Source organism: Peromyscus maniculatus, chromosome 17 (assembly GCF_049852395.1).
Source record: "Peromyscus maniculatus bairdii isolate BWxNUB_F1_BW_parent chromosome 17, HU_Pman_BW_mat_3.1, whole genome shotgun sequence".
In the NCBI taxonomy this organism is placed as follows: Eukaryota; Metazoa; Chordata; class Mammalia; order Rodentia; family Cricetidae; genus Peromyscus; species Peromyscus maniculatus.
The window spans coordinates 27963484-27988930 of record NC_134868.1 but is presented as its reverse complement, the minus strand read 5'-3'; the positions used below and the strand labels follow the sequence as shown (position 1 = coordinate 27988930).

General features: G+C 40.4%; 1 protein-coding gene across 47 annotated transcripts in view; it reads left to right on the top strand.

The window, feature by feature from the left end:
- Positions 1 to 25447, top strand: part of Sorbs2 (sorbin and SH3 domain containing 2) — a 206028-nt gene that overhangs the window by 4926 nt on the left and 175655 nt on the right. For 6 of the 47 annotated variants that reach the window (XM_076553393.1, XM_076553391.1, XM_076553402.1 and 3 more), the window contains exon 1: positions 903 to 1578. The exons of 4 other annotated variants lie outside the window; for them this stretch is intronic. The gene's annotated coding sequence lies outside the window, so the exon portion shown is untranslated. Of the gene's footprint in view, positions 1 to 899; positions 1579 to 2418; positions 2555 to 25447 lie in introns of those variants that run through there. 37 more of the 47 variants (XM_076553401.1, XM_076553399.1, XM_076553390.1 and 34 more) reach the window with 21 other exon arrangements.

The following is a 25447-nucleotide window of genomic DNA, read 5'->3' as shown; positions in this document are numbered from 1 at the left end:
CAATGTCTCCTAGCAAATGAAACCTGTCTGTTTACCAGTCCAAAGTGTTAACACACTATTTCAAACAGATTGCTAGAGGTAAACCTAAGTAGGACACTGCTTTAAAAATATATCAGATAGAATATGACTGATGACAATATTAAAAAGTAGAAAAGGCTGGGTGGGGGGGACTGTCAGAAGATTTAAATTGTTAATGACATTAACCATGGGAGATACTCTGAAGAGATGGGCTTTTTTTTTTTTTTTAAGTGTGGAATGTAATCAAACTCCTGCCTTGAAGGTAATGCTTAAATTCCCAAAGAGTTTTTCATTTGGTTTGGATTTTTTTTTAAGTATTTTAAATTTTAAAATAAAGTATAATTGAGTTAAAGAGAGTATTACTCAGGAACAGCAAAAGAACTTTTAAAAAATATTCTACTTTAAACTGTGTAATGTACTAAGATATTAAACGCAGTCTATAGACTATTATTTGGACTAGATATAACATACATTTCATGGGGCTTTGTTTGAATTAAGTTGGCTACCAGGTTGTCATTGGAAAACAAAAACCACAGCTGCCCCCATTGACCAGGTCTCCTTCCAGCCCCTTCTGTGACTCCGAGGTCGAACCTGTTTATACCCAATGGTTCCCATTAGTGTCTCTCCGGCGATTTGCATATTATTAACCTGGATAGACGCAAACACAGCTTCGCTTCCTCGATCTCACAGTGGAACCCTGATATGTACAACAAAAGTTCCCCCAGAAAAGCTGTGTGTATGGGGGGAGGGGGGAGGCCAGGGCGCGCGCTTGCGCTCTCGGTGAAACATTCAGAAAGGTAACAGAAGCTGCCCCCCGCCCCTTTCGAAAAATGATGAGTTTGATTTTAAAAAAAGAAAAAAAGAAAAAAAATTAACAAGCTGTGTCGTGCGCTGCACATGATCAGCCATGCTTGCTAAGTCTGTCTGTTGGCTGTTGCTATGGCTACGGAAAGCCAATGGAACCCAATGAGCTGTCGCCGCCGCAGCGCTGAGAGGACCAGCCATTTTACTTATGGAAAGCACTGTGTGGCGTCGAGCTTCGCGGTGGAAGAAGCATTTATTTCTTTCAATCTTTTAAGAGGAGAGAGCCACAATGGGCATGCTAGCGCACAATCATTGCAGCCACGTGTGCCTGCGAGCTGCCCCTGCGACAAGCTGTTGACTGCTGTTGCAATTAGCTGATTGGAGCGCGGGGAATGCAGGGTGATAATGCTGCGTATCCGCTCGCGGGCAGCAGGAAAGGGTTTTGTCTCTGGGAAGGCGAGCCTTCCCCGCACAGTTATCTCAGCAGCTCCCCAGCTGAGAGAACTGGGGCTCTGAAAAGAGGGTGTCGCCCTCTGCTAGCACGGATCCTGAGCGAGGCTGCTGCTGCTGCTGCTGCTGCTGAGGAGCCGCGGGTCTGGGAAAGCAGGTGTGTGCTCGGATGGGCACTGGGCTGGAACGCAGGCGGACGCTCTCGGGTTCACCTGCTTCCTGTGAACAGACTGTTAGCTCAGAGCATCTGCTCCAGCACGCTGACGCTGAGAAAGGGGCTCCGGGCATCCCACTTGACTGCCGGAGGTAAGCTTTTTTCCCCCTCTTTCGAAAGCTCGGCATAAAAATAAATTGAAGCAAAAACTTAACCTGAAATTTTTACATTGATCGCTATGGTCTGAAATTAAGGAGGAAACACACACATTACTTCCACAAAAATAAGTGTCTAAGATACAGAGTTGACTCCGTGAGTTGAGGTCCCAGAAATTGTATGAAAAAGAAAAAGGCGCTGCTGTTTTGTGTTAGGATTTAAAATAACTATTTACTGTTATAACAAACTGTGATGGCTTGTCTTTCTGGATAGACCTGATAGCCAATAACCTTTCTCTCCGACAGAACAATGGGTTCTTTTGTGACTTGCCCTTTGACACGTTAAAAGAACTACACAGTAAACCGGCTGCGTGCAAGCTGTGAAGCGTTTGGTTTTGAAGCCCCATAAATGTTTTAATCCTTAACACCTATGCACACCTTTAAAGCAAGGAATTCTGTTTCCTATGTGGATCATAGTAGCTAGTGGATTTTGTACTTGCTTATTCTAGACCAAACGGCCCGGTGTGCTGTTTGGTTTAGTCCTCGGCAGTTACAGAGCAAACACTGAAGGTATTGGAAGTTGCTCACACCTCCTCTCGCAATATCCTGCATGCCAGGCTGCCCCAGAGCACAACACCCCCATTGTACTCCCCAGGCTCAGAATCCAGGGAAAGAAAAGAGGTGAATTATCGGCGCTGAACTCCAGCATAGCTATAAGAAAACTTTCCTTGCATAATTTTTCTCACAAGTAGACAGATTTCACAGGAGAGTGAAACTGAAGAAATAAAACAACAACAATAAAACAAAAACAAAAACCCCAACACATTCTTCCTACAGATACACACACCAATAATGGGAGCGGTGTCTGCTGCTGATCGCTGCCTGGAAGTGGCACTGACTTGGAATTGAAAGGGGGATTGCCCCTTCCTGGGCATTTCTTTGGTGTAGAGTCTCTTAGGAACAGGCTGGTACGGTGAGTTGACATCGGTCAGCCAAATCAAACTCCCTGGCAAGGGAAGGGCCCAGAAATAATTAAATTCCGCTTCAGCACCGTCTCGGCCTTTCCTAAGTCAGTTCTGCTGCTGGTGTACCAGGAATATGTTGGCTTAGTCATAATGCTGTTGAAAATACTTCACCGAAAATTATTTGGCTGACAACTTCTGATAATACGTCTCCGCCAGCTAAAGATGGAGCTTATCGTGAAATTTCAAATAAATAGTAACTGAGATCTTTTTCCCAAGAAATAATTTTATTATTTACTGTCTTTTACTTGAAAAATATAGATCGAATAAGGAGTCTCCTGACAACGTGACTTGGGATATTTTCACTGATATGTGTGAACACGTATCACCTGTTTCATATGTCAGCATATCCTCAGAGCAAATCATAAAGCACAAAAGGGGGTATTTTATAACTTTTCTTCTGTTGGTTCAGGATACAAAGACTTAAACTCAGAATCATCAATGTAGAGAAATGTGAACACGTGTTGGATATGGAGGCCTGTGAACATGACTGAGTGGGCAATGGTCTATGGGATAAAACGCTGAGATGATGGAATTGTACTTCACTTGGTTTAGTTTTTAAGAAGTCAATGAACAGACTTAACCTTAAGTCAAGTTCTAGGAATAAAAATCTCAGCCATGTAAATGAGTCAGTAAAAACAAAATGAATGATTAAAAAAAAAAAAAAGAGCCCCTTTCAATTTCATTTCCTTTTTATGATACCGCCAAAGGGATTCTTAGATTAACACCATAAATACACCTGAGGCAAGAAAATAATTCTCTGTCAGTTTCCCTCGAAGCAACTTTTAGAACAGGTTGTAGAAACACCTACAGCACACCTGACTGGTATGTCCTGTTGCACGTGTGGTGTCTTTATGTGGGACAAGAACGTGTGAGGAAAATAGACATGCACACTCCTTACCCTGGCTCTGTATTCCCACACTGCTAACTATTTAAGGCAGCAGCTGTGGACGATGGACACCTCAAAACCAGTTCTGTGCAGCACACCAAGAGCTGTTAATTCACCAGTTTTAAGCACGAAGCTCAGGGAGTCCCCATCGGTCACCACTTGGCTCATTTTTTTTGGTTTAGTTTTAGACTCGTTTTCTGCCATTCCCAACTCTCCTATTGGCAAAATCAAATATTTTATCATTTCCAAAACACACTATCAAACTGTGACAAATGTTGACATTCTCTGTTGTAGATTTCCCAGCAGCAGCGGTCATTTTCATGGACCCAGCAAGAATGCCTCCCCAGACTGTTCCTTACCACATCTGGCAACCCATGTCTCTCTTTCTGTCCGCAGCATCATCTTGTGTTTGCCTCTGCTCACGGGTTTTCATGGTCTTACTGCTCTCTGATTCTACAGCATTTAGATTGATGATTGATGACTGTACAGTATTTAGAACCTGGCATTCAGACATTATGTTGATAAGCTCAGGCTTCACTATTAGCTACTGTAAATATAGCCTTAACTCAGGACTGTCTTTCATCAGAGAAACTCAGAACATAAAAAAATAATAAACTAAAATAAAAAGAGGCATCCACCTCTCAGATATGAAAATGTCACAGTTTTATAAAAGCAATAGATATTTTGTATTAAATTGTCATTTTTTGAAAGGAAATCTTTAAATGTAACTTTTAAACAAACCAACAAAAATTTCAGATGAAAAGAAAAAGTGAACATTGTTGTTTGGGATTTGCTCTAAGTCAAGCTTTTGACTGAAAGCTGAGTATAATGTAAGACCCTTAGGAAGCAGTTTTTCATACTGAAGCTGAGAAAGAGGAGTTTTGAGCTGAGGGGGGACCAAGGATTTGGAATGCAGCATTTGGTAGCCAAGTTTCTTTCCATTTTCATAAATAAACTTTGAAGGTTACAGGCTCCCTCATCAGTCAATCACTGATGTCCTGCATCCTTCCTCCTGAAATGAGCTCCTAGGAAAGTGAGGGGCATCACTCCAGCTGTAGACCTGATTTTAATAGAGGCTTGCCTTTTCCCCAGATAATGACATAATTATTATTTTTAAAATATTCTAATTACCATTTTTTGTGGGGAAATTGCTAGAATGCTGTCATCCATGGGAGTGATATATCAGGAACTCTCTGTACAATTCCCTGTCTCTTAAGGTACCCATGTTCGAGGCCAAAGTAGTCATTAATTTGGTATGAATGTTTTGTACACAAAGTAGCTCAGATTAAAAAATCTCAGAAAGTTCAAAATAGCCAGATGTTTCAAATGAGAAAGGAAAATGTTAAGAAATACTTAAATTCATATTTCTAGACATTCTAACATCTACTCCATATTTGAATTTTGTAATGGAAATGAGTTAAGTAGAGGTTCCTCATGATTATACTGGGTTCTAATGGCTTGCATTAGCTATCTTCCAGCTGATGTTAATGTATAGCATCCTGTAATTAAATAATAGACAAAGCTTGATATTCATCTTTAAAAACTAGTTAATTATCTCAAGTCACGTACCGTGATTAGATTTTAGGAAACTTAATCTCATCACATCATTCTCTATATTTCATATTTAAGTAATATTTGAAGGCTTACATTATACATAAAAATATTTGGTAGTATAATGAGTGGCCCTTGCCTTTTGCAATGAAGAATTATGATAGATGACTGCACTTGGTAAACTATCCCTGTCATGAATTGTATTGAGTGTTTCAAAATATCTATAAATCATTTCTGAAAACACTAAGATGTATGTATTCAGCTATAGGAGCACAGTTCTGTAACTATTGATCTCTAAAATTGGCCCCATACCTCTGATTCATCTTAAGTTCAATCGAGGTGATGTTAGTTGGCTGGGGGATGGATTACTTGCTGGGGATAGCATACATCGTGACATACTTACATAGAATAATGTCATGCTCTCCATTTTTCAAAGCAAAAATGTACTAGTTCATTAAATAGGAAATTTGGCCAAAAGGCATAAATTTCTTGTCCCTATATGAGTCAAGGATAATGTAGGTCTAGCATTGTTTCTGCTTGCTCTCTAAAAGATTTTATTTGAGCAGAATTCAAAAAGCTGTGATTCTTCTTCAACCTAACCAAGAGCCATCTCAAAGAAAACATACCCATTCCCTTCAAGAATATCTTTTTAATATTTAAGATATTTTTGCAAATATATTGTAAATAAAGGAAAACCAAACAAGAAAAAGGTGTACTTGAAATGTTCAGGGACTTTTAAAATGCACATTTGCCTGTTTTTTTGTTTTTGTTTTTGTTTTTTTTTGGGGGGGTGTTATTCTTTAATTCAGACATTCAGTTCCTCTACTTTTCCTTTGAGAAATGTTCATGAAGAAGGGCAAATATCAAAAAGGAATTTCTTATAATGAGCCATATCCTCTGTCTTGAGAAGGATATAATTTTATGCAGTATTAATTAAGCAGCATGCGGGGGCTTAAATTCCAGCTAACATTCCTACAGGTTATCAAGGTGAGTCTAGGCCAACCAAGGTGGAAAGAAATCTTTTCAGATTCCTTTCCTACTCATTTTTTTTGGGGGGGGGGAATGGTTGGAGTTGAAAATAGGGGCAACTTAAATGTCTCCAATTCCACATCCCCTCCATGTTCTTCTCAATGTGGCATCCCTTAGAGACTAAGGTGTTTGTAAGGCTCAGCCACGAAGACCAACAAACTATAACCTAGATGGGCTTTGGACCAAGAGTATCAACACTTAGAAAATTCCAAACAGGAGGTACAAATGCCAGTAGGACTTGTGTGAAGTTTTTAAGTGCACAGAAAAACAAAACAAAACAAACAAACAAAAAAAAAAACATATATATACATTCTGGCCACACTGGAGAAAATGCTTTTGTTTAAATGTTTACTCTGTCATCCTCTACAAAGTACCTAGTCGTCTAGCCTAGGATAGCTGGCTCCTCAGGAGCATTTAGACCTCCAAGGAAGTAACTGTCCATGAGGTGGCATCCCTGTAGATAGAAATGTACTTACACTTTTGACTATGGGAATCTTTCTCCATCTATTAACTAAGGCTCAGCTACTTCTGGACTTATTAGGATGTTGAATATTTTACCCCCTTTGTCCATACTTGATACAACTGGGAAAACACAACACAAACAATTTGAAGCCCACATTGGCTGGCTTTTTGTGGCTTATCAAGATGCCCTCACACCTTATCACGTCTGTTTTCTGTGCTGGAGTTAACAGAGGAAAGAAGATTAGATAACAATAACTCCAGCTATTCTTGTGCTCACTATGTTGTCTGGTGAAGGTTTAGTGTGTTTTGAAACAAAGGTTTGTAATCCGTCAGCAATATTATTGCATGGTAAATACCGTGCTTTATACTGTGAGAGTAAGCACCTTTTGACAGAACTTGTCCCTCAATATCTAGATCTAGATTTTCTTTGTTATTGTTCTTAAAGGTTTATTTAATTTTACTTTATGTTTATGGGTGTTTTCCCTGCACTTCATCTGTACGGGGCATCATGCAGTATCCATGGAGTCTAGAAGAGGATATCAGATCCCCTGGAACTTGGGGGTTGCAGAAGGTTGTGGGCAGGAATATAATTGACATGAGTCCTCTGCTGGAGCATCAACTGCTCTTGACCACTGATCCATCTCTCTGACTCCCTCGTTTTTATATTTAAAAGAGGTCTCACTAGGTACCCCAGGCTAACTTCAAACCCCTAATCCTTCTGCCTCTGCCTCCTGAGTACTGGGAATACAGACACTTGCTCCCACATGCAGATAGATCTGGAAATTGATATAACATGGTGGTCAAAATGAAAATGTTATGACCAGTCAGTTGCTGCTACAGCGAGAACAGTCTTATGTTTTAGGTTAGACAATTCTAGGTAAAGGAAAGTCATGTGACTACCTAATGTTACAACAGGAAAAGGTTACCAGTGCTTGGGGAGAACAAAAGTGACAAGCAAAACTCAAGCAGCTTTAGAATGTCAGCTGAGGCATTGAAGGCATTCAGGACACAGGTTGCCCCATTGAGTCTTCAGTCGGCATTCATTGAATGAGTAAATGGCCCATAGTGGTCAGATCTTCCTCTACAGTCTAGTAATGCTGACATGTGATTTTAAAAGACTGTTTCTACCCAGAGATCTTTTTTTTAAGCTTTTAAAAAATGTTCTTAACTTTTTGAAATTACAAAACAGAGAAGAAGAAGAAAATTAAAACTTTAGCAACTATTATTTTTTTAAAGCAAAATATAGTCTTGCTGAAGAAAGGCCCTGTGCTCCAACAATTTCATAACACAGGAATACTGCCAGGACCTGGGTAAAGCTCAAATGTAACTCTGAGTGTCATGAATAATTCAGACAAGGAAATGTGATTTCTGTTCGTTCTAAAGTGTCTGCTTATATTCACACCCGTTGAGAAAACAAGATCAACACGAAGGAATCCACATTTGCCTTCTATTTCAAATAGCATACGGAAGATAATTTAAACACTACACATTTTAAGATATTTCTTCTTACGCTTTGGAGTATAATTAGAGAACTTAAGCTAGAAAATGATGTCAATTTAAGGAGATCTTTTTAAGTTGAAAACCCCTAAAAGCTGGAAGAACTTATATAAGCAATAAAAATAACATCTTCCAAGTAGACTCAAGGAAATGAAAGCTTGAATACTTAGCATTTGGTAAGCTACAGCAAATATTTGCATGATTTTTTTTAAGATTTATTTTATTTTTTAATTTTGTGTCTGTGTGTCTGTGTGTGGGTTTGTGCTCATGTGTGCCAGTGCCTGCAGAGACCTGAACCATCTAATCTGTCAGTGGCTGGAGTTCCAGGTAGTTGTGAGCTGCAGGGTGTCGGTGCTGGGCTTCAAATCTGGGTCACCAGCAAGAACAGGAAGTGCTATTAACATGGAGACATCTCTCCAGCCACACTGCAGGAAACACTCCTATGAAAGTGATCCAACCTGATCAACCCAGAGGATGCTGAAAATAACAGACCAGCATTTGCCCTGTGTTAGCTACTCTCCCAAGAGCTTTACATGTGTTACTTTAGAGGAGGGACTGAAAACCATGAACATACCAAGAATAGGTACATTCAAGGACATGTGACTGAGAGGTACTCAGCAAGACTTTTGTGATCTTTCTGCCAAAGGAAGACTTAACAAGGTCATCTGCTTAGCTGCTCCTTACACTTTGCACAAGGCATTCTTGTGCTATTGCAATGAAGCTTTTCTATATATATATCTAACCACCCCATGTAAAAGTAAATTCCATGAGAAAACAACAGTGTTTTTGCTGATTATTCCATCGTGGACTTGGCCAATGGTGGGTGGATACTAGATGGAATAGGTTCTAGACATCTGGGTTTATATGTCTGTAAATAACAATATATGTGAGAGTATGAAGGTCGAATCACAATAATGAAAACTGGTTCCATGCAACTTTCATCACAAGAAAATTAATATGGTCCATATATCTGCAGATATTCTTTTTGTTGGGGGATTTCTGCATGGGATTGGTGTCCTTTTTATGTAAAACACTAAGCTAATGTCTAAGGAATCCTTTGAAGTCTTCAAGGTATCTTGAACAAAGGAAGTCCTTACACAATAGAAAAATAACTTGGCTCATTGAACACGCTATCAACTTCCCCCTCCATTTAGTCTCCAGAACAACCTAGCCTCAAGGTAGTGATATCTGAGAATTAAGAAAAAATAAAAATGGGGGAGAATATAGTCATCTGCCTTACTGAAGAAACAATAGTCATCCCTTTTAACTATACCTGTGTAGGGAAAAAGGTTTTCTTCTGTCCTGAATTCTCTGACTTTACATGGAAACACGTATTTTCAGATGAGATGCAGCCTGAAATCTGATTATATCACTGACTTCCTTTCTACCAGAGCTTTAATTCTATAAAACTAACATAACTGATGATATTTTCTCTTAAATTAAACAAAGCTTCCCTTCTACAGTGTGTAAAGTATTAGGCTCCATTTTAAATTAATTTTTAGATTTATTGGCAGGACAGAAGATACCATCACCCTTATTTAATAAAAGCAAATGATAATCAAAGTCATAAATAACCTGGTGTAGTTTGAAAAGTCACCGTCCTTTTGACCCAGTGTCCCCAGAGTGCCTCATAATAACCATGATCCAACAAAGTCGTTTGACTTGAGCTGTAGATTATCATGCGATGTAGTATTACATCACAACCAATTGAAACCCTAAATTTTTCTCTTCCTTTGAAAGAAATTAGAAAAACATGTCCTCAAAACTCTGTTTCCTCCCTTTGGGGCTTTGATATTTATTTTTTTTTAACAGGCAGGAATGCAAAGATTAGGATCATCAACTTGTTTCCTACAGAATGTTCTATCCGTGAACTGCCTGGTTCCCAGACTCCTCAGTGGTTAATTGAACTCCACATCTAACCCAGTGTGTGAGCAGAGGTCCTGGAAGTCCATAGCATGGAAAATCCCTGCAGGGGATAAGAATAGGGCCTTAATGACTAGGGCCCAAAAGGACTTCAGCACATGGAGTGTGTACCATCCATTGGCTCACCTAACCAAAAGAGCATTCAAGTCCAGAAGGAAGTAAGAAGAGTGTTGATTTGAAATTCAAGTGTTTTCATTTCTAACTAAAAGGAAATCATTTCCAAGAAATTTACATATGTTCTTGCTGATGCATCCCAGAGCAAGGGAGGATATTTTATCTGGCCAATAAGACAGGATGACTTCTTGGGTGACTGGCGTTGGGAAACTGCTTCCCACTGATTAGAGAATTCATTGGTTAGTACATTCTCTTGGGAAATAAATCGGTATACTACCCCCCAAATATAATGCCAGGTCGCAAAATGATTTTAAGAGCATGATCAATGTATTCGCTCAACAAACATACCAGTACCATGAGTTCATACTTCTAAGTAAACCAAGATATGAAGGAATTGTTCTTTCTGGCAGCTCGGCATTCCCATATAAGATGGGTTCTTTCATTCTTCCTTTTCAGGCTTTTAAAGCCAGTGTCTCAGTTGGTGTACTAATTCAAGTTAGCTGGCCATGCCCTTTCTAATTCTATCTAGTATTGAAAAATTCTCAGGAAAGGGAAGTAATTGAGGATGGACCTTAGTGGCAGAGTGCATGCGCTGAGGGTCTGACTTCAAGTCTGTGAGTTCAGTTCTGAACTCTGCAAAAAGATAATCAGTAAAGGAAAGAAAATAAGAGAGATCCTAAGTTCTGGGTACAAATTTAAGGAGAGACCAGATGGAAGCATAGATGCTGAGATTGTAGTTCCTGTTGTTGTTGCTGTCTTGAAACAGGATCTATTATGTAGCTCTGGCTGTCATGAAGCTCTCTATGTAGACCAAGTTGGCTTCATACTCACAGAGATCACCTGCCTGTACCTCCCAAGTACTGGGATTAAAGGTGTACAAAACCAAGCCAGGCCATAATTCTCTTTTAAGGTTGATATTTCCACATGATTAATTTATCTGTTTCTTGTACTCCTACCCAGGGCCCACCCTATGTTCATGATAGAAGAAATGATGAGAAGTTGAGTTGGGAAGCCATTAAAGGATCTCAGTTCAATAAGGCAGGAATGTTAATTACGCAATCCGTAGAACACAGAAGATAACCTGCCATACACAGGATACAAAGTTAGCAACAAGAAACTCTGTGCTGGAGGAGATGACAACGAAGGACTCTGAGAAGAGAACTTTCTTAGAGGATCAGGCAAGGCAGACCAGAGAAAATTGTAATGACAGGGAGCGTCACACAGGATTGGTGTACCAATTAAATGACTCCTATGACAGCAAGGAGAGACTGCTACATAACTGTCAGCAATTCTCTCTCCTCTCTTTTTATCTCTTGCTAGAGCAATTCTTGACACTTGCTTTCCCAAGTAAATATCAAAATCCCAGCTTAATCAAGGCCTTACTTCAATAGCCTTTAAACGTACCATGAAGGAGAATGGAAGCCAGTGGAAACCATTGTGGAAAATAGAAGTTCCTACATTTAAACTATCCCGTCGCTCTCATTGGAAGGGTTGCACCACAGGCTGGGAGTTAGGGGGACAAACCCCATAGGACTTCTTAGTTATGAAAAATTACTTCTAAAATGAGCAAGACTTTGGTAGTGAACATCATGAAGATGTAGACCCCACATAATTCACAGAATCATTATCTGACATGAAGAAGGTTCTATATATGTTAGCTGCAACTACTGTGATAGCTGATCGTAGAAGTTACAGAGGGGCTCTGCTTACCTCTGGGTCCTTGACAGTCTTACAGGTGGCGTGAAGGTCCAACCCTACTACCCTCTTTGATGAGATCCTAGTTTAGAAATCCCAGCAGGCTTTTGCAATGCCCACCTAAGAATGGATCATAGGGATGTTGAAAAGAAAAGATTCATGGGTAATGAGATAACAGGAGGGATGGTGATGCCATCAACCAACATGGGAAGAGGGTTTAAACATGCAGGACTTGACATGCTGGCTGGAAATGTCTTGATAAAGGCACCCAGTAAGCAGGCAGGAGTACTTCAGCTATCAGAAAGAAGTAAAGCAAATTCTGGGGCCAGTGAGGTCTCTGATGTTGCCTACAGGAAGGGAACAGGCATAGGCTGGCAGGCCCTTGTAGCCTGACCCTACAGCCTCTGTGGGAGACATTTTCCCCCAAGGATGCATGCTTGATCAACACAAGACTCTAAAGCAGTGGTTCTCAACCTGTGGGTCATGACCCCTTTGTGGTCACATATGGGATATCCTGCCTAACAGATAGTTACACTACAATTCATAATAGTAGCAAAATTACATTTATAAAGTAGCAACCGAATGATTTTATGGTTGGGGGTCACAGCAACATGAGGAACTGTATTAAAGGGCCACAGCATTAGGAAGATTAAGAACCACTGTTCTAAAGAAACTGTTTTAGGAGCCGGGCGGTGATGGCGCACGCCTTTAATCCCAGCACTCGGGAGGCAGAGGCAGGCGGATCTCTGTGAGTTCGAGGCCAGCCTGGTCTACCAAGTGAGTTCCAGGAAAGGCGCAAAGCTACATAGAGAAACCCTGTCTCAAAAAAAAACAAAACAAAAAAAAAAGAAATTGTTTTAGTTCCTCTTTAAAAATGATTCACATTTTTTTGCAGTTATGTTTTAAATTTTTTATTTAATTAAAATAAAACTACATAATGTCCTCCCCTCCCTCTCCTCCTTCTAACCCTTCCTGTGTTCCCTCCCCACTCACTCTAAAGTCCGTGGCTTCTTTTCCTTTCATTATTATTGTTATATATATATATACATATATATGCCAATAATTATGTAAATGCAGCCTGTCGTTTAATATAATTGTTCAGTTTACCTAAGTCAAATGTTCTAGATGACACCACCATTTCCCCCACATGATTTTAAAGTAAATGATAATACTCCTTATGTCTTTGTTTTAAAAGTATGTTGACTGATAAATGCAATTACGGTGACGTAATAATGAATATTAACAAAAACCGACATATGAGCCACTTTTAGTTATTTTGTTGTTGGAGGTTGACAAAAGCTGTTTGTGTTGTTTTTGTGTTGGTTTTCCACTGAAGTTATTATTGTAAGTCTGGCTTCTTGCAACAACAACAACAAAGAAGATTTAAATGATAAATTATTCTAAAAACTTTGGTGGAGATTAAATGGAGTACATGCTCTAATTGTGTACATTGAGACTGATATACAGAAAATACTGAAGAAATGTGGCAGGATGTGGTAGCGTAGGCCTGGAATCACAATGTGTGCGAGGAGTCTGGACAGGAGGGTCAGAAGTTCAAGACCAGCCTGGGCTGCATAGCGAGACTCTGTCCTCCCCGAAAGCCGGGAGGGGAGTAACGGCACTTGCTGCCAAGGCTGATGGCCTGAATTTGATCCCTAGGAACCACATGGTGGAAGGAGAGAACTGACTCCTACAAGTTGTCCTCTGACCTCCACATGTGGAATAGGAGCACGCACGCACCCATACATATACATGTGCATGCTCACACATGTGCACTCACAAACACATGTGCATACAATAAATAAATGTAAATTAGAATGAATTAAAAAAGAAGGAAGCAGGTTAGGAAGGAAGGGAAGAAGGGAGGGAGAGGGAGAGAGGGAGGGGGAGGGGGAGGGATGCGTGTTACCCAGTACTTCTGTCATTTTGTAAGCTTGAGTTCACTGGGAAGACAGGTACTGAGAAGCCCCCGTTCTCCTAACTGTGTGATAAGTTCAGTGGTGACTAGCTAGAGGTCTGCTCGTGGGAACTGTTCACAGTCTCGTAGACAGTCACGCAGCATCAATCAGCATCAGAGGGAAGTAACCGAGCCTTCAGAGGGCACACACAGAATAGAGTATGATCTCACCCGGACCACTTCAGGCAAGCACAAGGCAAAGACAGGGTTTGGATGATGTGGACCCTGTATGCTGATGAGCAGAGCATGGAAAGGGCATGGGAGGTTGCCTCGTGGGTCTGAATGTAGGAACAAAATGGAAATGAGGTGTGGTGTGCTGCAGGGATAACTACAAGGCCATTGCAGTCACAGGAACCCGGGATTCCTTCCAGCCTGGTGATGGTTGACTCAGGGTATGTGGACAGGTTCTCGGCCTGCTCTAGAGCGCTGTTCCTGACTTCTGGTTGACAACAGTCACCTCTGAGAATTACCATTAGAACAGAATGAGGTGTTTGTAAAGTGAGTGTATACTATAAAATGACTGATTATGGAACAGGAATGTATTCCATCAAGACCCACTGCCAACCAATCACTGGTCTAAGGTCATGTAAGGGTTAAAAATGGACTACTCCTGGAATCACAGCACAGTGGGGGAACTCTTTAACCATAATCAAGTTTGGCCAGGTCTAGAACAAAAGACTAAAACAAAAACAACCACCTAAAACAAATAAAAATGCATTTCCACAAATAAATGAAATACTACTTGCTATAAAATGTACTAGGTTTCAATGATCGCCTCATTCGTAGAGGCCCTGATTGACATTTTGATAGCCTAATTATCATGTTATAAGACAAAGCAGTAGAAAAAAAGTCAAGCCGTCTGCATTTAAATCCTCATCAGTTCCATTTATTTTTAAAATTAGCATCCACTGTAACTTAAGAGAGTATGTGTACCACTGGAAAACTGATAGCTGCTAACTTGACATTCTGTGTGTAATGTCAGCAGACCCTGTGTTTGCTGGCAATGAAGATTTGCCCTGGATTAAGAATGATTAGTCCTACTTTGGAGCTGAATAAGTTCAACTGGAGTTCAAAAATAATCAACAGGCTTGTACCAATGCACGTGTCAAATAGTTTCCCTTTGTTGACCATAGAGATAAATCTAAAGAAGAAAAATGGGGCACTAGAAAGCATGTGCCTTGGGAGAACAACCATCTTGCTGTCTTCACGGTTTTTTAGGGAAGTATCTAGTACTATAAATAGCAAGTTTGAACACTAACTTTTATAAGATTCGTTGCACATGTATGTACTCCCATACTGGAGAAGAGAACTCATCCTGCCCCTTTACAGGAAGAAAAGGGACTGAGAATGTAGCTCAGTAGAAGAATCTGCCTAGCATGCATGAGCCTTTGGTTGGGGTCCCCATTACCAAAACTAATAAAATGAAGTCAGGGGGGAAAAAGGCATAGGAATTGAACTGGTTCTTTACAAGACTTTGGTGCTCAGTTCACACCATAAGGCATGGCCATGGCTAGCTGTGTCCATGCTTCATCCTCTCACGCATTTTTCATCATCACGAGTTAAGTTTCATCATGAACTAGGATCACATACTATGTGAACAGGCAAAGGTCCATGTCCCTAGGGAGCTTCTAGTCTGTTAAGGTCTATTTGTAGGTCTGTTACACTTTGTACGTGAGGCTCCCCGTAGGTGGAAATTTCTGTCCCACCCAGTCCCACAGCTAGCTCGGTCTCAAGTAAACATGCAGAGGCTTATACTAACTACAAACTGTTTGGTCTATGGCTCAGGCTTCCTGCTAGCTAGCTCTTACATCTTAACTCAATCCATCCCTATTAACCTATGTTTTGCCACATGGTTTTATGGCATTAACTGTTCTCTCACATCTTGCTTCTTCTGGAGGCAGCTCAGAGCATCTCCTCAGACTCGACCTTTCTTCTCTCTCTCTCTCTCTCTTGGATTTCCTGCCTGGCTCCATCCTGCCCTGCCATAGGCCAATGCAGATTTATTTATTAACCAATGGGAGCAACACATATTCACAGCATGCAGAAAGACCACTCCACAGCAGCTCTGTCAGCTGATTAATTATGAATCTGCATAAACAAAACATATTTTTGCTAGATGTTTACTGCGTCAGCAAATGTGTTCCCCATATTGTCTTCTCACATAGGTGATAGACTTACACATGCCTTTGGAGGGTAGTAAAATGTGGCATGTGGTAAAGGTCTGCTCTTACTAACTTGAGTGGAGGTATGTAGCTTTAAAGTCATGCTAAAATCAGCATGCTTTCAGAATTAGCAACTAAGACATTAAAGTTGTTTACAAAGAAGGTTATTTTAATAAGTACCAACATGTTATACCCTTAAAAGTACAGTGATTTTCTTGGATTACTTCTGTATCCTATTCAAGGCCTTCAGTTGATAACTCAAATTTTTCAAAAGTTAGACACTGTAAAACATTCATAATGAGTACCCAAGTCCTCCCTTCTGTCCATGTGTGAGACATGGGAGAGGGAAACAATACAATGGTACAGAATCAGTGCCTGGTTACAAATGTTGCTCATTTCAGGCAACCGTGAGCACTCATTTAGTTGGGTCCCAAGTGAATCCCATCAGTTGTAAAGGGATAAACATATTTTAGAGTCTTTGAGAACTAAGAGGCACTTTCTGTCAGTCCAAGAGACTGGTGTATGAACAAGGATATTAACATTCCTAACATTCAAATGCTAAAATTCCTTTTCTGTGGAGAGATCATTTATAAGTGTAACTGGCTGTATAAATCACAAATAAAATTAGAGTCTGCATTGGCTCTTTTCATGTGAAAACCATTGCAATTTTAGAGACATCCATCTCCGTGGGTACCTTGCAACAATCCCTGAATTTTATAGCTCTTAATTTGAGCCAAGTTATTAGAACCCATCCAACAGATGAAATGGCTCAGAGATTTGTATTTTACTTGGAAAGCCACAATGTGAGAGAACATTGGGAATATTTGAACTGCAATGTGTCTTTGTGAATATAGACACTGTCTTAATAGACTTCTGATCTACCACCTTCATTGTTCGTGAGTTTTAGATTTTTATCCCAGCGCTTGTTTCTCTTAGGACAAGCTAATATAACCACCAGAGCAGTGGGTAGAGATAAGTGTAATCAGGAATAAAGCTCCATATCTCCTTGGAAGCTGTGAAATTAGAGATGCCTTCTTAGCCTAGAGATTAGCAAGTGCCATTCATAACCCTTTGTGGTACGATAAATACATTGTTTTTTAGCAAAACGCAAATGACAAATGAAGCCAGTGTCATGGAATCACTCGGTCCAGCTTCAGAGTAGCTCAAGTTTACAGGTAATTACTATATGGGAAGAAACTTCAGAGTCAAAAGAAGTTTCTAAATACATTGAGAAAAACAGTGAGAAAATGGTCCAGAAGCAAGATTAGTAAACTGTTTAACAAGCCTTCATCTTGACCGTTTCATGAACTTTAAATTCTTTTTCATTTTTTTTTTATTTTATGTGCATTGGTGTTTGGTCTGCATGTCTATCTGTGTTCTGTGTTTCTGAGGGTGTCAGATCCCCTGGAACTAGGGTTACAGGCAGCTGTGAGTTGCCATGTGGGTGCTGTGAATTGAACCTGGGTCCTCTGGAAGAATAGCCAGTGCTCTTAACTGCTGAGCCATCTCTCCAGCCCTGAACTTCAAATTCTTAAAAGAGGAATGTCACCAAGTATGGCATCAATAATTAGGATGGTACATTATGATTTCTCCTTCAAATGACTCTGTTGTAACAAATGAATATATTCTGAAGACACAATATAAGTTTGCCTCTTTAAAAGTTAAATGAGAAGAGAATGTAAATGAAATAATTTGTTATATTTACATAATTTCTTATGAAATCAATTTAATTGTCTTCAATTGTATATGACTAATAATAATATATAATATAGTCTATGTAGTTATATAATGTGCAAGATATTGTTATAAATATTTTATTATTCATTTGACAAACTGTATGTTGATAAGTAATGAAGTCATTATGTCTTTATTTTTAATAACTACTTCATGGAAACTGTAAACTCTGAGTAGCTTTCTAATTAGTTCATCTGGATAAAATGAGTGAGATAAATGAGAAAGGGTGTTCTCTACAGGGCTGGTTAGAAGAACGAAATCAGCTCATTTCCTCTTAATTAAAAAAAAACTATCTATTGGTTATCTCAGGGTGGCATAAAAGTATTCCTCAGAAATAGAACTTAGACTGATTTTTGAGGATTAGAAAGAACATTAGTTATTATTTTAACTTAAGGGTGAGAAAAAAAACCATCACAACAAATTTGACCTGACCTGGTCTGATTCAGTAAGTCAAACACCTGAAAGAATAATTGGAGCCCACAGCCTGTAACCCTGGAATCCTGTACGCACTAGCTCATGTTCTTAAGTTTATAGGTCGTGGTGTTCGTTACAACTTGAAATTTCCAGAACCTTTGTAGCTACCCCAAATAGAATGTGATGCCTAAGTCCAGTTTGGAGGCTCAAAGGTGTGTTTAAATGTGTGTGAGTCTTTTAAAGAGGCCAAGTGGGTAGGCAGATCCTAATCAAGTAACATGAACATAGAGTTCATGTTACAGAATGATCGAGCCGCCAGAGCTTACAGTTCAGGGTGAGTAAAATGATGGGCACCATTTGTCCTGGACTGCCTGCTTCCTCTTCTCTTACCCACCACTGTATATACAAGCCCAAGGCCAACCTGAATTCTGACCTCCTTATCTGTCTTTGCAGGTAAGATTCATTACATGGTATAACTTTTAGACTTAACCAATAAACAAAACACAATAGGATGCTCTAAAATTATTGCAGCCGTGAGTTTCTTTTGTGCTTCCAGAAGCATTTGACTAAGTAATCCTCACATTCACAGAATTAATTTATCTCTAAGAATCACTTTTTTTTCCTAATTATCCTACATAACATCTTCTCCTTTGATAACTGATTCTGAGATCATTTTGCCCTGCTCGGGTGTCTTTAATGCCTTCATTAACTGTGCCTCATTTTCAACCTCAATGGCTCCAAATTTTGGCTTTCTCTGTAGAAGATATTCTATTCCTCCTGTCTCAAATTATTGCAGCTCTCACCGCCTCTGCTGTTGGTGTCTCTTTTCGTTCCTCCATAGAAGCCTCTTTTTGTTGCTCCATCAAAGCTAGCACCGGATACTTAAATGAACCGGCTGCTGTGCCCAGCAAGCCCATCAGGGTTTGAACAGCAAGTCTCAATCAGGACTGCTCCCCAGCAAAGAAAGTAGCCGTTGGCACTGGAGCAGCCCTGGTACACATGGCACAAATCCATAGGAACCTTTGGGAACACTAGCCCATCCCAAATAAGCGATTGGTGCTGTTTGTGGCCTTCTGTCTCGGATGGGAACAATGTTCCTCAGATTCTCATTCAGTAACAGTTTTCCTATATATTCATCCTTCATACTCTAATTTTCAAGATGTGAAGACTTTTTGGCTTTGTATGTTTCTTCCAGCCATTATTTCAAGAATATATGAAAAGTAACCGATACCTAAAGTTAGAATTGGTCCTGGAAGTCTAAAGAATGTGCCAGATTTGTGAAGTGCTGACTTAGGAACAACATACTAAGTGTATCTATACGTGTGTGTGTGTGTGTGTGTGTGTGTGTGTGTGTGTGTGTGTGTGTGTGTCTTGGAATTTGCCATACAAATTCATGAGTTCTTAAGGTGGAGACCCTGTCAGGGGAGACACAGAATAGGGGTAGAGGAGTAGACAGGAATTAGAAGGGAGGTTTACACGAAATGCTTCTGAGTTTAATTAAAGCAGACAATACTCATAAAAATCAAGGTCCTAAGGTAATTACCATATTTCTACAAAATAATAAAACAACACACACAGATATATATAATTCCACTTCAAGATGTTGTTTGTAATAATACCCTCAGATAATATGACCATCAATATGACAACCTTTCTCTGTCCTTTACAGACTACCTCTCCTCTCTAAGTCCTGTGAAGAAAATGGTTTTTATTTACCATTTATTTAGATTTCCTTTCTAGTGTGTCTATTCAATTAGCCAATATCTGTTTTCACTTAAGTCATCTTTTATTTGCTTTTGCTGTTTTTTTAAATTGTCCTTTTATGTTAGTCCTTTATTTGATCATATATTCACCCATCGCCTATAGTGACCAGGTACTGTACAAAGAGTTAGCTAAATTCAAGGTTTTGTTGCTTTTGTTTATTTATTTGTGTGGGGTGGGTGATGGGTAAACATACTTACAGCCCACGCAAACAGGGCTTACAGGACTCAGTTCTCTTCTCCCACCATGTAGGTCCCAGGGACGGCATTGAGATTGGCAGGCTTGGCAGCAAGTGCTGACCTGCTAAACCATCTCACTGGTCCTAAATTCCAGTTTTCAAAAACAAGGTCTGTCTTCAAAGAATTCACAGTCTATTAGGACAAAATCAAATAGCTGCTATGATAGTAAATGGCTACTACCATGATAGTAAATCTCTTTCTACAACACACTTACTTGGAGTCATTTTTCACAGTCTCATTTAATTCTCTCAAGACACCCTCCAACAGGTAGACACTGTTGTCTGCGTTTTCTATTTTATCAAGTAACTCCCCTGAAATAGCATACTTTGCCACTGGGGAAGCAAAGGCCAAAGCACAGCACTGCCTGATTCTAAAAGGCTCCACTCCTCACGTTGGGCAAGGTAATCACCACTTTAGTAGACAGATCTTGGACTTCAGCTATCATTAGTTATAATTATAGTCAGCCAACATAGGTTAGTGTGTGCTTGTAACAAGATGCCCAGGGTTAGAAATCTGCAGAGATAAATTCACTTCTGCTTTCTCCAAGCCATTCCTTTTGATAACAATAGAATTCCACTTCAGCCTTCTACTTAACATATGAGATGATAATGTCATTGATTTAAAGAGACCATCCAATCAACTGCAAAAAAAAAAGTAGGGTCAAGATGAGAGTTTCTTAGTTCCGTTGCCTGACAAGTCCATGAACTCTTATTTAAAATTAAAATAGGAAAAAACAAAACCCAGAATGTGAACTATCTGAAATAAATTATGAGAAAATTAAATTCAGTATCCAGGTGGGTCCAATCTATTTCACTTTCCCATCAGCAAACTAAAAGTGCCTAAATTTTTGCAGCCAAATTGTTCCATTTGGAAAGCATTTTTCTATGTAGCTTTTGAAAACCACTGTCTAATGATTACTGTGTGCCAGGAGTGATTTCTTCTGCAGTGTATTTAGTCCCCTATAAAATGCTCTCAGGTCATGGATTGTATCCCATTTCCAAAGTGAAGGAATTGGGGCTCCGATGTGCCAAAACAAGGAGTTTAAGCAGTGCAGAAGGAGAATTTTAACACAGAACTACGCTGAGAGGCCATACTTTTAACTCCAGCACTGTGTGTCACCAAAGTGATGAAGATAAGCCACAGCAACAACCACTGCTTAGGCAGCACCCGCTGTGTGCCAACACTGAATAGCTTTTCACAAGTTAGCTCATTGGACTTGTACGGCAATCAAAGGAGTAAAATGCCGTGGTGGTTCTTATTTTATTGTTAAGACATCTGTCATCTCAGCACAAGCTAGAGTCACCTGAGATGAGGGAAATTCAGTTGAGAAAATACATCCGTAAGTTGGGGCTATGGGCAAGCCTGTAGAGCATTTTCTTAATTAGTGATGGGGGTGGGCAGCTCAGGCCATTGCGTGTGGGGCCATTCCTGGGCTGGTGGTCCTGGGTTCCATAAGAAAGAAGGCTGAGCAAGCCACAGGGAGCAAGCATGGCCTCTGCATCAGCTCCTGCCTCCAGGTCCCTGCCCTGTTTTTGAGTTCCTGCCTTGAGTTCCCTCAATGCAGTGTCCAGGATATATAAGCCAAATAAGCCCTTTCCTCCTCAAATTGCTTTTGGTCATGGTGTTTCATCATAGCTATAGAAACCCCAAAACAACATCTAAAGCACATATTATCAAATTGCCTATAATAGTCAGAAACAACTGTCAGATTCTATGGTAGCAGCCAGGTTCCTTGGTTCTTAAAAAATATAAAGAAAAACAAAACAAGTATGTGACTCCCTGCTCTAAGATCAAATGTGTTATCATTTATCTTTATTCCTTCAACTAAGGTATTTAATCAGAAAACAAAAACAAGCAAACAAACAAAAGCAGGAGTCCTTAGAATCATTCCTGTGTATGTCATCACGTGTATTGAGTTCTGGGAAACAGTACGTTTTCTCATCCGGTATAGCTGTACTTCAGTCATGAGTGGCAGCATCCACAGTTCTCAGAAAGGCACAAGTGGAACTGTTGTTACCGGCCCGGAATAAGTCTTCAAACTGTCTTTTCTGTAACAAGAAGAAATTCCATCTTTCAATTGAGATTTTGAAAGCTCGGGTAAGCTACGTAAGTGACCCTGTTCAAAGTTTTCTGAACAATGACCTGGCCATGTCCACCAAGAACAGGATAAACACTGGGTTCCTGTTCTGGGTTTCCTGACAATTAGTGCTGTGTTCTTAGCCTTCTTGGCATCACTGGCCATTAGCCGTAGAGTTTAGAAAGGCCGAACACTTTACTGCATTTAGAAAAAAAGAGAGAGAGAAATATATCAAATGTTGAACCAGCTATGGCTTTAGGCATCTTGAGTGTATTTTCCATGCCATTCTTTACTCCAGTGGGCCTGAAACCTAATGCAGTGGCAGCTTTGAATGCTAGTGTTGATGTCTAGAAGTTACACTTCTGAATCTATTTTTACGTGGTATCTTAATGGCAGGGCTAATAGTCCCCGCTATCTTTCAGCCAGCCTGATGTAATAAAGTTGTTCTTAGATGGTTGTGTTTATTGAGCCCAGCTTCAAGAAACAGGATAACTCTGCATAGCTCGGAAAGCCTCTGACAGGCTGGATTTGCTTCAGACAAGGAGCTCACGCAGAGGCAGTCTGGTATGGGTTCACCTCCACTATCTGGCCTTTAATGTGGCCTTCCTGAGAGAGCAGGTCATCTCAGTCATCATAGGAGTACAAGGCAAAATGGCACAGGACCAATAGCAGCCTGCTGGGGAGAGTTTGCGCAGATGTTGTGTGTGTGTGTGTGTGTGTGTGTGTGTGTGTGTGTGTGTGTGTGTGTGTGACGTTCTCCATGTTGTGTAGCTTATTAGCTAGGGTGAATACAAGGAAGTATGGGAAAGCAAGTTTCTAAACAGGTATGCTCACCAGACTCCTTTGAAATGAAGGAAGCAGAAAACGGGTCCTCGGTATGTAGTGAATGGTGTTCAACACGAGCATGTTCTAAAACACAATAAACATGGGATGTTTATTGATGGGTGCAATAAATATGGAATGTTGATTTGATTGTAAAAAGCAAGCAAGAAAGAGACTCAAGGAGGATCCTTAGGCAGAATAATCTTTAAAGAAAGAATTACTTGATGAGAAAATGTTGGCCCTGGCTGCTGGGGAAAAATGTGAACAAACTACGTTTTAGAACAAACTTAGTTTCTAAAACTAAGATGTCTCACAGCTGTCTGGACACGCCACGGGCAGGTTGGACACCCTTCCCTGTCTGCCTCCATAAACCAGTCTAAACTAGTTCAGCCCAGAGGACATAAAGGAATATTCAACCACCCCATTATTTTTTGTAAAATTGAGTTAAGGTCACTCATTTTTTAGCATGTCTCCCAGAGTTCATTTCTGCCATCTCCTTTTGTGATAGAACCATTATTGGTATTTGTAGGAGGTTGACTTTGCTGGCTAATACTGGCCCTCCCTGGCTTCTTTGTGCAAGGATGTCAGGATCATGAGAGTTTTTTTGTAGGCATACTGCAGTAGACAAAGGAACTGTGAAAATCCAGAGGTGATTTGGTCCTGGGCATCTAGCACCAAGGCCTTGTCTGTCCCATCTGAGAATAAAGGGACTGATGGGGAGCATTGAGCTACAGGTAGATCTGTACCTATGTGGATGAACGTGGCAACAGGCCACAGGAAGGTTTTGGTTTAGGGAAAGTCATAACATGGACAATACTCATATATCCAACCTACATTCATATGGGGAGAAGTTTTATTTTATTATGTACTTAATAGAGTCTGTTTGTTTGACTGATTTTTTTAAGACAGAATCTGGCTATGTAGCCCAGGCTGGCATTGAACTTGCTCTTCCTCTAGGTCTTCCCTTACACACCCCCAGCCGTGCTAACTTTTGAATACTGGCCAACTGGTTTTTGTACTTGACTTTTATGATTTATAAAGACTTTCCTAGCATTCTGTGTAGTATGTATGTGTGAGTGTTTTTCCGTATAGTGTGTGTGTGTGTGTGTGTGTGTGTGTGTGTGTGTGTGTATGTGTGTGATATAGTGGGAAAAAAAAATCAGTCTCAGTTCCTCCTATACACTTACTTAAGAATAACCAACAGATAAAACTTATGAGACTTCAAAAGATGTGTGGATTTCTCCCACCAGCCAGCACCCACCCGGTTCAGAGTGGACGATACCTGGGCATCCTCTACTCTAAGCCAATTCGGACACTCTCTGGAGTCTGGATTCTAGAATGTGTGTGACCCCCACCTCACCCCTCAATAGAAACAGATTCTGGTGCTGGTAAGGACTTACAGTTTAGCTCAGAATGCAAATGCAGAGGAGGGCTTTGTGAATGATCAGTCCCCTGTCTTGGAGTTCAGTTTCCCAACTTCGGGCACCGATTTTTGTTCAGGGCACAGCAGACCTGAGAATGAGCTGATGGATACTTCCTGCACAATGAAACTAAGAGCGACGACGTTTTTCCTGCCCACACTTCACTTTGACGAGGATGGCGGAAGCAAACCACCATGCCCAACTTCAGCTGTATTTTACAGTCTCTTGCACACCCTCCTTTAATCCAGTTTTATCAGATTTCTATAGTCTCCAGGGTAAGAAAATCGGACTGTCATCCTTTTCCATACATCCTTGAAATCCGTGCCCATGTTTGGGATGTTCTTGTGGCCTCAAACACAAATGTATTTGCCTGAGAGAATGAAACATTGTTCTCCTGGATTAGACAATGATGCTAAACTGAGGAAGGCTACGAAAGCCTTCAGGTATCCTGAGCGCAACTCAATTTTCAAAGGGGGGAGGTGGGGCGAGCTCTTGAAAACAATATTCCTGGGAAAATGACATCCGCTTCCTTCCTCCTCAGACCCTCCCAAATAGTAGGGTATGATGAGGCATCGATTGAGAAGTCTGAGTTCTCTTGAGAAAAGAATTTTTAAAAGTTCCAAACTACATGAATTGAAAGTTGCACAGAAAAATTCTTGGAAATCATCATGCTATCTAAAAATAATTGCTAAATGTAGCCACACATTAGCCATTGAGCCTGGAGCCATTACATGCTTTTAAAGTTTTTCTAAAATTACCCCCACCAAAATAATAACAACAACAACACCTGGAAAGCAAGGCCCCTGAGTGAAAACTGGGGGTAGGGGTCATCTTGTTTGTCTCTTCTTTGTGTCGTCTGTCTGTTTTGCTGTGCTGGGGGATGGACCCAGAGCTACCTCTGTGGTACACTAGTGCCATGCTGCAGAGCCACAGCCTCAGTGGAAACCCTTAAATGGTGCCAGTGTGAGCCCAGATGTTCTTTCCAGTGGGGATTTATTTTTATGAAGTTCTCTGGAACACTGAGCCCTCTGGGGCCACTTACAACAGTGAGGAGTATATTTGAAAGGCTGATGAGGTTACTAAACTCAAAACCGGCA